The following is a 12,165-nucleotide window of genomic DNA, read 5'->3' as shown; positions in this document are numbered from 1 at the left end:
CAAATATATAAAGTCCGTTAAGTAACATGAAAGGGAAAATATACATTTTTTTAATTCTACAGCCACTTGATCTGGGATTAGCAGATCTTAGGCAATACTGTATCTCCTTAGACTGCAAACCCTCAGGAGGTTTAAGCAAATATTTTTTTTTACCATTTCAGGATACAGTCTCTCCCGGGAAAAAATTACTGAGCCTTTTTCTCCTAACATTTTATACCAAAAAAATAATTGGCAAATAAGAAGAATTTAAATTCTAAGAAGAGAATAGTAATGAACTGATAACTAAAATATTGCTTAAAGGTTCAAATACTGAGAGGTTGCAATAATAGTACTATTCTGTTAAGCTATGTATACTTCATCGAAGCCAGCGGAAAGGAAAACATACCATATCACCACCATACCGCAGGCATTTTCATACAGCCTAGTGCAAATTCAAAGCTTTCTCTGACTGTGCCCAATAAAACAGCCACAACTATTTTTAAATACATCAGGAGTCCATGACCCCATAAGTAGTAACTTCCCTTTCTTGATGGAGTGCGCATCTCACTTTTGTAAGTGTCAACGGTTTCTGGCTGGCTGGCTAGAGACCACGGCATCCTCTGCTTTTCTCCCAAAAAGGCCATGTCATTCTTATACAACTTAATCAGTGGCTACATACAAGAAAGCAACACTGCAGCCTTTCTGATCATTTTAATGAGGACCCCTGGCTATTCAGTCATTGAAATATAATTGACTTGCTCTTCTCTTATTTTCATAATAGACACTCCAACCTAGACCACATTTATTTTGCTATAAGAAATGTCAAGAAAGATTGGAAGTTTTCTGAGTGTCCCCATTAAAACTGAAAACATGCCACCCTGTCTTTTGCATTAGCTGCAATCATTTTGTATAGAACTCATTATGCAGATAGAAGATGCAAATGTTTCATCTATCTCACATCTAACCAAGCTGCAAGTGCCAAGAAAATAAGCAGGAGAAGAATAATTTTCTTTCTATGTCTGTGCCTGCGCCTGTGGTGTTTGCATTGTTTCACAATGCCAGTGCCCATGTGTGCATGTGTATGCATGTGCTCACAGACAACACACACGCAGCTCAAAGTCCTAATATCTTATTTCAGGTAAAACCTAAAGGTTGCTTGGCACACATCCTCACAGGCAAGGAAGAGCATTTTTCTCAACAGAAGCAGCTCTATGTAAAAATAACTATTACTTTAAAACCAACTGAGTAGCAGAAACCATTTGAATGAGAAGATATCATCATGCACAGGAATGCATTCAGTGTTGTGTTTTAAATAGAATAATGAGCATGTGCATGTCAAATGTGTTATTTTGAATAAGTCCTAGTCACTTCCTATGACCACCCAGTTCAGTAAACAAAATATCAGGTAAGGAACTGCATCTACCATACGCTAACTAAGTTCTGTTCATATCTGGCTGGGCTGTGACACACATTCCCCAGCTGAACGCATTATACAGGATATCTACCATGAAAACTCATTCACTGTTGACTTAACTGTGCAATTTGCAGTGCAAGACAAAAGATATCTCTTCCTGTCAATTATTAACACATACAGCATCTTACTGATCCTACCAGTAAATACTATCCCCACAACATCATCACTTCTTTAGGAATTTAAAGATTTGACTATGCAAGTGTCATTACTTAGCATACTACTAAACACTCAAAATAAAAACCTCACATCTCACAATTTTCCAATCAGGTTTTCAGCCTGAAAAACATTCCCAAAAAACTTCCGTGACATAGACAATGAACAATGAAAAGATCAGAAATATAATTGCTACGAGATCTGATATATTTAATCCGCATTTGAATAGGGAAAGTGGATTGATTTTTACAAGACTTAGAAAATGTAGAAAATGTACTTCTGTTCTGATGTATTATATATTATTACAGAAGGGACAGAAAAATCCTACTTTACCTTCAAGCAACTGCATACTGAAATAATAGAAAGGGGTGGCAAAACAGATATTTTAAGTCAATATTTAATGTCATACATTATCATTTTTGCTCACAGTCCTGACAATTCCCTTACCCATTTTTAGCATAAAAACATGAAAGTATCATTCTTTCTGGCATATTTACACAGTTTATTTTTGACATCCTTACATCCAGGGCTTGAGAAGGAGTGTTTCTGGGCCTCATTTTAGTGGGGCGCTGTGCACCAACCCACCCCAGCCCTAGAGCAATGGGGCCGGGTCCTTCTGTCTGCCCCATGCTTGTCTTCTCCTACAACTCAAAGATGTTGCTGCACGGCACCTTCAGGAAAAAAGGACTTCTGAGCATCATGGAAGCTATCTGTTTGCATGTACATCCTGTCACCAAGCCATGGCCCCGCGCGCTCACACACATTTCCCTGGGCCTGGCAGAAATAATCAGCGTACAAGAGGCAGAGGAAGAACCCCTAGGCTTCCTCTGGATCAACATCAGTGCACACGTTCCTGCTACTTTGGCAACACATGGGTGTACCTCACAGAGTACTTTATGCACAGCAGTAGCACTTGGATTCTAACAGATAAAGGTTTCAGTAGTGCCAGCATGTACAAATACAGCTTTTCACACACAGACAATGTTATGTAATTTAAATGTCTAGAAGTGCAGCTATTAAAGTAACTTTTATTTACTCTTTTGCTGCAGCTACTTTGCTGATTTTATTTACAAAACTCCTAGATAATGAGATTTCCACCAATTTGGGTGTTTTATGGAAATCACGACAATTTTTTTCAGCTTTCTCATGAGAGTTTCATCTTTAATTTGGAATTTTAAATAAACTCCATGTAATGAACTCCATGTAAATGAACTCCATGTAAAGGAGTTCAATTCTTGTCCCCTTCTTGTTACAATCCACTTTAGGATACATTAATTGTCTTTTTCCATAGGTTCTCATCCTGCTTCTTGTCTGTCGTTAAGAGGTCAACAACACCCTCCCCTCTGGCCTCAGAAGCACTCCCATTTCCTCCAGACAGTCCATCCAGGAATAAGCAAGAAGATCTCATTCCATGCCATATAGGCCAGGAAGCTCCAACCCTCACAAGTGTTGTCCATGAACTGTCTCAATAAATATGTACTTCATCTGGCAAAGCAGATTCACAGGGACAGAGAGAAGAAAGAGAAGGACTATCACATAGGCCAAAAAACCCAGTTTTGGAACTCTATGGGTTTGATTCTGATTCATCTTTTCTCCTGTGAGTTGGAGAAGGAAAAGGCAAAGAGACTCAGCTTCATCTTCTCTTTGTGTAAAAGACCCTTTCAGTCAGGAGATTATCGCAACCTCCTTAAAATGATGGTATCAGGACCAAGTGTGGCTCACAGGTCTGAGGGCTTGTGTTGCACTCCAGAGGGATGTGATTTAGAGAGGTGCTTGTGCCAGCCCATGTAGATAAGTGCTTCCTGTGACAAAGAGAAAATCCTGTTCAAGGCACAACAACATCCCTCTATTGCCATTCTTCAGCAAAGCTTCTCTCATTAGCCTTGAAGGCCCTCCATACCCTGTCATACCCTGTCTTCCTCGTTCATCTCTCCCTCAGCCATCTCTTTGCTATTTTTCAGACTGTTCCCTATTCCAGGAAACCAGCACTGCTGTTCCACCCTGACATTTCTTAGGAGCCGCTTCTACAATCTCTATACACAACCTACAAGTGAACTGCTCATGTGCAACAAGAGGATGACTTCAAGAGAAGTAATTATGTGAAATGAAAAATAAAAGTGGAGATAGAGGAAAGGTTGCAGGAGGAGAATCTTACTGTACTTAATCTCAAGGAAAGTGATGTTTATCTTCTTCAATTTGCATTTCACTCTAATTAAAAATTAGCTTTAAATGATAATAAAAAAGTACTTTTACAAGAAAGACATAGAATTATTTGCAGGGTGGGTGGTGTTTGTGATAACTGAGAGTGGCAGAATTCAGACCCTCTGTTTTGTACTCTCTTAACAAAAGCCAGAAACATTGCTTTCTACTTCTTGATTTAGAAAAAAAATCTATCAAAGCCACAATGCAATGGGAAAATAATCATACAATGGAAGCAACATCCAAGATCATGTAGTTCCAAGCTCCCCGCCACAAGCAGGGACACATTTCACTAAATCAGGCTGCTCAGAGCTCCATCCAGCCTGGCCTTGAGCACCTCCATGTGTGGAGCATCCATAACTTCTCTGGGCAACCTGTTCCAGTGCCTCAGCAAAGAACTTACAGCGAAGTTCTTACATCAAAGAACTTCCTCCTTATACCTAAACCTACTGTCAGTTTGAAGTCATTCTCCCTTGCCCTATCACTGCCTGTCCTTGTAAAAATCATGGAAAAATAGCAGGGTCTAAAATTTTGTACTGTACAAAAAGCAGCTTTGAGAACATCTTTTCCCTGAGAACATTTCCATGCACCAAGTGATAATTTCACTCTTTTGTTTACCCTGATCAGAGGAGACCAATTGTCACCTACAAAAGCACTCTTGATCAGAGTTTGATTTATTGGAAAAAACTAAAAAGTTCTGACTAATTGCATGTAAATCCAGGATACTTTGGAAACCCCAAAGGAAAAGTGGGCCACTGGGTAAAAGAAGGAGATTTATGGTCACTTTCCCACTAAACATCTCTGGACCAAAATAAGAATACAGCCATCAGTAAGAATTCTCTAGTTCTCTCAAGTAGGCTGATGGAGAGGAGAAACGGTGTTGCTGCTGGAGTATAAATAAGAAATCTAACAGCTCAGACAGCTCTGCTGTGTGCCAAAGAGAGACAATAGATTCTATCAGGAATTAGGCATGAAATTCCTTCTTAGAGTCTGAGTTCTACTATCTACTTGATACCATTTTTAACAATAAGACAGCAAAGGCATTAGGAAGCTACAGATCTTTAAAAATGGTCATGGAGCCTGGAAACAGGAACACATGGTCATCATATTATGACATGTTTTCCACACTTGCTACCTTCCACAAGTTACCAACAGCAGTGGTAAAACCTGTTAAACCTGCCTTCCCAGGCTTCTATATTTACCAGGGATTAACTGGAGTCAATGCAATACTGTCCTTCTCTTCTTATCATTTATAATGTGCTTAGCATTTGGAAACATTTGCAGGTTTTATATGTATATGTATATACACAGATACGTGTGGGCACGCATCAAATGCCATTGTAGCTAAAATACAATATATTGTGTCCTTTATAAATAAAAGATTTATTCTTTTTCCTTTACATGGGGAAAGCATGTACTTCGACAAAATGAGCCACAACCAAAATATCACCACAAAATTCTACTTTTGAGGAATTTCCAGTCAATCCAAAAAATTTAAATTATTTAAAAATCAAAAAAACCTCTGTCTCTGGATTTTCAGACAATATTTTGTCTGTCTTTGCTTATACTGCGTAATACTTCAGAGCTAGACTCTGTCCTGACTGATGTTTTTTTGCTTTTTTTCTTCATTTGAACAGGGGAAGCCTAGGGCAGTGAATGTCACTGGGAGTCAAGGTGCCTCACAGACAGGCACGCTTGCCTTCAGCAAATCTGGAGATTTGGTCCTCGGGAACTCTTGGTATCTCCAAGGAGAAGTGGCAACTAAAAAAGCATTCTGAGTATCTACATTTCAGCTGTAAACACCTAAATCCTTCTGCAATCTTTAATTTCCCTGAGTAGGATGGCTGTTTAACTGTAATGCAAACATCTCAGCAGCTCACCCTGAACTCTGTGCAACCAACAGCACATTAAGAAAAGTCTTATTTTACACAAAAGTCTGATATTTTACAAATATCTAAAACCAAAATAAATCACTCCTAGAAAAGCTTATTTTCTCCACTGACCCTTAACTGCAGAAGATGCTTTACTGGGATTTGGGGACCCACACTGAAAGCATCTACATTTGCACAGATGAACCCCACTGCCAGTTGTCCTTTTTTCAGTGGGAAATTACTGTGTATCCTATCCTAATAGGGAAGCAGTGATCATAAATGCATCAATGATTCTGAGATATGGGAATCCCTGACCTTGGTGATGTATCATTTAAATCTCTTTTAACATAAGGAAAAAAACACTGGTCTGTCCTTAAGTATGGCTATATTCAAGTACAAATGAAAGTTTCTTCCAGACAGTTAAAACTATAGAATTTGTGCTGTAATTACAAGTTCATACTAAAAGAGCTTACCATCAGGGTTTTATTTTGGCTGCCTATTTGAATATATTACCTCTGGGATTTAATCATGACCCTGGTAGTCACACCGAGTAATGTCTTGCTTTACCAGTTATTGCACAGAAAGCATTTTTGGAAGGTGGCCCTCTGCCTCCAAAGTTCCAGGAAATGTAAAAAATGCAAAAAGAGACAAGCAAGTAGAAGCAAGTTTCCTTAGCTAAAGGTATTGTTCCAAGCCAGCAAGCTTGGAGTGTGTCTCTCCTACACTGAGGTCCAAGACATGTACCAATATAGTTTTTCTCAAGTGTAATCAAGTTGACATCTATCTACACTGATTACACTTCAGAAGGGGAGAGGGAAATTCGGGAGGTGGGAGAAAGGTTCTCTTCTCTCTGGTGGCTTCAGAAGTATCCTGCACAGGGTAGTTTGGGCCTCTGGGCATAGCCCTGAGAGATGGGTGGTGCGTAAGGAATCATGCTGGAGGTCTTATGCCTCAGAGATGCTCTTCTCTTTTCTTGCTTGTTCCTCAGGGGAGTAATTTGTTGCTGGTCTATACCAGCAGCAAATTATAGCAACCCCTGTGCCAGTTCAACTTTCATCTGGGAACTGGAAGAGGCAGGGGAGTGAGGGACAGAGGGCTTTGGCCTTTGCCTGACCATCTGCCTGGTGAAGCACTGGTACTATTTAGTCAGTTTTCTGCCCATTCTCCAGTGCACGATGCAGGGGAAGCCGCAGTGACTCTGAAGCTTCATAGTCCTGACTGTGCTGTCTGTCAAACACAACTCAATCTGCTCTTTTCTTTTGAATCTTGCAATTCACAATACAAGAATTTCTAAAAACTCTGCTTCACTGAGAGCCTTTTTGCATCAGGGAGACTGTGTATGGCTCAATTCTAAGCACTTCAAAAGCCTGTCAAAGAAGAAATGCTGACTATTTTTAATTGTATTTGTGTAGCATCCCAAATGCAAAATAACACTCCTCTTTATTATATTGCTCTGCAAATGACAAGATCCTGCTATTGCAGGCTGCACCAAGTGAGTCTGGCAAGTAACTAGCTGACCTTTATACAGATTGCATTTTTGTTCTCCCTTCATGGTGGCAGTTTATCTTGATCCTCATTTTCAGCTCCTTGCATGATAGTTCAGCTGGTTTCTACCACTGTTTGGTTATCACATGTGTTTAAAATCATTGTTACAAACACAAGTCTGTCCTCATTACCAACAGCATTAAATAAAGATCAGCTTATTAAGAGTGGGAGTGCTAAAAGATTGGTCTTTTTTTAGGTCTTGTATCCTAGGCAAAAGACAGTCAGGAAATCAGGCTCCTTTCATTAATATGTTACACCAGACCCTATGACCTTGGATGCATCTCCTCTGAAGAGAGCTAGTCCTTGCCCTGCCTGCCTAGTTCTCACAGTGGTTTTAGAACACAACTCACTTTTTAAAATGTAATTCCACACACCGCAGCTACCCTGCTGGTGTAATCCACACAGAAACCACTCCTCATATCTTCCAGTTTCTGCTTCTCTTGCAAAAGCCATTTCCTTGATCTTTGTCTTGTCCCAGTACGTGACTGTGGGATTACCAGGAGACGTGTGGATGTTTGTGTCTGGGAGCCCTGCCGTTAGCTAGCACACTCCATGAGCACTCAGTGCATGGTCTCCTGGCTGACTTCACTGACCTCCATCTGTTGGACTGGCTGTGTGCCTGCTCACAAGTCAGTCAGACTGTTTCACTAGGACACAGGTTCCAGCAAGGATGCACTTGGATGGACAGCATGCACAATATTGCAATATGTCCTGCCTTCTTTTTTTAAAAAAAGCTATTTTTTTACATGGTATGGCACTACAGCTTTCAGACTGTTGTCTCAGGCTGCACTTCCATTTTCAGGGAAGTCACTGAAGAAGGGGAGGAAGGCTCATTATCAAAACACTAATTGAGAGGCTTTCACATGCCCCTCTGTTTGTATCCAGAAGTACAATCCTTCTCTCTGTTCTTCTTTAGAAAGGGAAGTTGATGGGCAGCACTTCTGTTTCCTCCTTCATGGCTCCACTTCATGTTTCCACAAACGCTAAGTGTGGTATGTTAGAAGAAGCCAGTAAATCCAAAGTTCTAGCCTGAACACGTCTATTTGAGCTTCACTTTTTCCAGTGCATAAAGAGATATTTTGATAATAAATTGTAAAATAATGGTTTGCACCATCAAGTTGTATACAATAAAAAACTGCTAGCCAGTAAAAAAATTGTCACCAAATCTGATAACCCTGGTAAATCTGCTGTCAGCTCACACTGACTGTGGATAGATTCATTTCTAACACACAAGGCCAAATCTTTTTAAACCAGAAACTGACAAAACAAGGGGCACACGCCTGCATATTAAAGAATGAAAACTGAACATATTTGTCAACAAGAGGTATTAGCAGTTTTTCACTGACTTTTGGTGTGTTCTGAGCCCTTTGTGGGGTTACTAAGAGATATGCAGACCAAACAAGGCTTAGGAAAAGCCCCACTTTTTAACCAGTCCCTAACTCATTGTCTACACTCTAGCTCTACATCATATTCCTGCAGCAGCTCATTCCAAGCCTCTGTCTGTGCAACCAAAGCCCTCAAACATGTCATTTATAACATGACCAACACCTTTAAACCTTGGGTACAAGCTTATCCAAACTGAAAAAAGCCTCCAGCAAGCTCACTGGATCATTTCTTGCGTCATTTGCCTACTGCCTGCCCATAACTCCCACCGCTATGTAGAAATGAAATTAAATCCACCAAGAACCTGAGATAGAGCAAAGTATTCACAGGGAAAAATACTGAAGGAAAAGTACCAATAGCACAGGTAGAGCTATAGTAGGGGAACACACTCAGATTAGGCTATCCACGCTGATTTGGCTGATCCTTTACAAAATTGGGTGATGATGGCTTATGAAAGTAACAAACCACGTATCAAAAAGATTGAGTGTGTAAAGAATCCTAGAAAAAGGCTCTTATCTGCTCACAAAATTCTCCTTGGAATTGAAACAGAGAAATTTTCTTGTGGAATTAATAAATATTTATATGTGGGAGAAGGAGGGAATTTTGTATCAAAGATAAGGTTATAATCATTACAACCCTGACAAAAAATAGTTGGTATTTAAGAGCAGAATGACCATTCTCTTTGTTTTGATGACAGTTCTTCCTTTATATGACACTAAACTTTAGTAAGAGTTTCTGTAGAACTAGAAGGGAAAAGCAGCAATCATAATTACCTTAAATTCTACTCTTAAATTATATACTTATAATTTCTAGTTTTAAATTATATACTTATCCAACCAAGGAGTTCACACTTTAAAGTATCAATATGACACTGGTCTGAGGCAATTTACTGTGATTACATCAAAACACATTACTCCCCACTATTCTCTCATTGCACTTATGCCTAAATATATGTGTATAATTTTTAGAAGTGTTGCATTAAAATTTTAAGTTAAATGGTTTTACTTTGTCACCTCCCACATACGCAGAGACACAAAACAGGGCTGTTAACACCCAAATGAGCAACACAATGAAGACTTCAATGATCAAGTAAACCCAGCTCTGAACTTGCCCTAAATTTCTTAAATATAGAGAATCTGTGTAAAATCTGTTTCTCCTTTTGTGAGACTTTTGATCTCTAACCATTAAATAGTAATTCCTCTGAAAATTTATTGCTCTTAATTTCAGTATTGTGTGGCAAACATTTTGATGTTTATTCAGATGAAATTTCCTGACGCTAAATTTGGTGTTATTAGTTGTAAAAATATTGAAATCAGCACAGAGCTCATTTTTATGTGAAGCATTTATTCCAGTGGCTCTAGTAGATGGGAATATATTTTTTTAATACAGAACACTCTGCAAAGCACACTCACTACAGATCAGATTGCAATTGATAAAAATGCAATTGTTAATATAAAGGGCTCCTCCTCTGCCTTGCAGGAAAAAAAAAAAGGAGGAAAGAAAGGGGAAAAAAAATCAAGGTTTCAGGCAGCGAAGTAGTAGCAGAAACTTGGTGATATTCCGCTCCTTTCTATGTACCTCTCTCAACCCATTTGCAAACCACAGCATCGACTCCACACTGCCCCGGGGATGGGAGACCAGAAGTGCTGCAAACCAGGGCTGATGTGCCTGACAGAGCTGCACAGCAAAGTCTGAGTGATGGCCTGAGCCATGCCTGGCAGTAGCCAAAATTATGAGTGGGTTTTCTTTCCTGGAGCGCTGCATTCGACTACAATCACAAATGTGGCATATGCAGCAGCCAGTCAGCTGCCAGTTGATTCTATATATATTTTTACATTAAGTTTTTGAAAGCCATGTAAGAAAAAAGGTTCTGCATGCAAAGAAATATGCTGCAGCTTGGTGACTTACAGAAAGCTTTTGGGGGACACAGCCAGAGTGGTACATTGGGAGATCTTGCTTGGCATTCACCCGAGCGCTTTCACTTAGAAGAAACATTCAAACCTGCGATATCTCTGTGTAAGTGCTGTAGCTTGTCCCAGGGCAGATGGAATTCATTTAATGTAATATTGTGTCCCAAATCAACAGCCGCAAAAGATGGCATTCAGTTAATGGGGAAAATTAATCACAACTATTTATATCTGTGTTTTGATCTAAAGGAGTTCAAATGTAAGCATAGAAACATCTCCTTAAAAAATGAAGAGGCCAAGGAAGACAAAATAACCTAATGATTGAAATAATTTAAAAACCCTAATGCCTTTTCTAAAATAGTTTCTAAGTTGATAGATAAGCGGAGAATTTAGTTAGAGGGCAAATCTTAGATTATACTGGAAATTAGTCATAAAAGAGTCATACCCTTCCATGACAGCTTTGAAACTTGGGGCTTTTGTCTATACATTCCCATTGTTTTGTAAAAACATGCAGCAGTCATTCTCAGATCCCATTTCATTGTCTGTTACTATGTTCATGTTCACAGATGAGTAAGCACCCTGAAAGTGTCTAACTTGTGGCTTAACCGATAGTTTTCACAAGTGCCCACTGAACATGAGCTCTAAAAGATGAGAATCTGCACTATCCCCAGATTTAAACCTGGATGTTTAGATTTACAGCACTAAATAATTTATTTTGTTACGAAGGATAGTAGAATGTTTGAGAGCTGATGAGCTCTGTAGCTTAACTACCTATAAGAACTAAGTGCCTTCCACTTTAAAAAAAAATAATCTCCTTTTTGACATACATGCAAGCACACACAGAGAGAAAATCAGTAGCTCTGTTAAGAAAGGGTTGGCAAGTGGCTTTCCAAGATCTCCCATGTATTTTCACCAAGAGCTCTAGGAACAAAACACTTGGAAGACTAAGCAGCCAATGGAAAAAAAATTCTTTTTCTTTTGCTTTGATCAGAGTTCTGTTGAGATACATATAATCTGGGAAGGAATATCTGAAAGCCTACATTAAAACAAAAACAGAACTGGGAACAATTTTACACCTTCTCTGGCAAAGGAAATCAAATCAAATCTACAAGCCTTTCTGCTACAATTCATCCTGATAGAATTTGTAACAGCCAGGAAATTAACTCTAATCAATGAAGCTCCTAATGAAAACATTGTGAGTGACAACATTAACATAATGCAGAGAGAGCCTCGCTGACCAACAGTTAAGGTCCAGCCCCCATCCACAGGATGCTCAAGTAAGAAAAAAGCAGGCCCGGTTTTGAGCTGCTAATCAGTGTTGATACAAGAGCAGTGTGCAGCAGCAGAAGAAAAAGATGAGATTAAAGTGAATATTGCACTAATGAGCATGTTCTTCCTGATGAAAGATTTTAATGTAGACTGTAAATCTCTCTTTCACATGCTTATCATAAATGGTTCCATTTGGTAAACTGAATAGCAGAATTATATGGGTAGGTGCCAATGAACATGTACTTAGGTGTGCAGCTAAAAAGGATTGAGGTGTTTTGACACTAAATTCTGCAAGGTGCAGCTTCAAGGCACCTGAATTTCTCCCATTCCTGTACAAGGTCTATAGTATTCTACACAGTTACAAGGTCTCATGAGCTATGTCTGT

Source organism: Camarhynchus parvulus, chromosome 3, assembly GCF_901933205.1.
Source record: "Camarhynchus parvulus chromosome 3, STF_HiC, whole genome shotgun sequence".
Taxonomy (NCBI): domain Eukaryota; kingdom Metazoa; phylum Chordata; class Aves; order Passeriformes; family Thraupidae; genus Camarhynchus; species Camarhynchus parvulus.
This window is presented reverse-complemented; position numbering follows the sequence as displayed.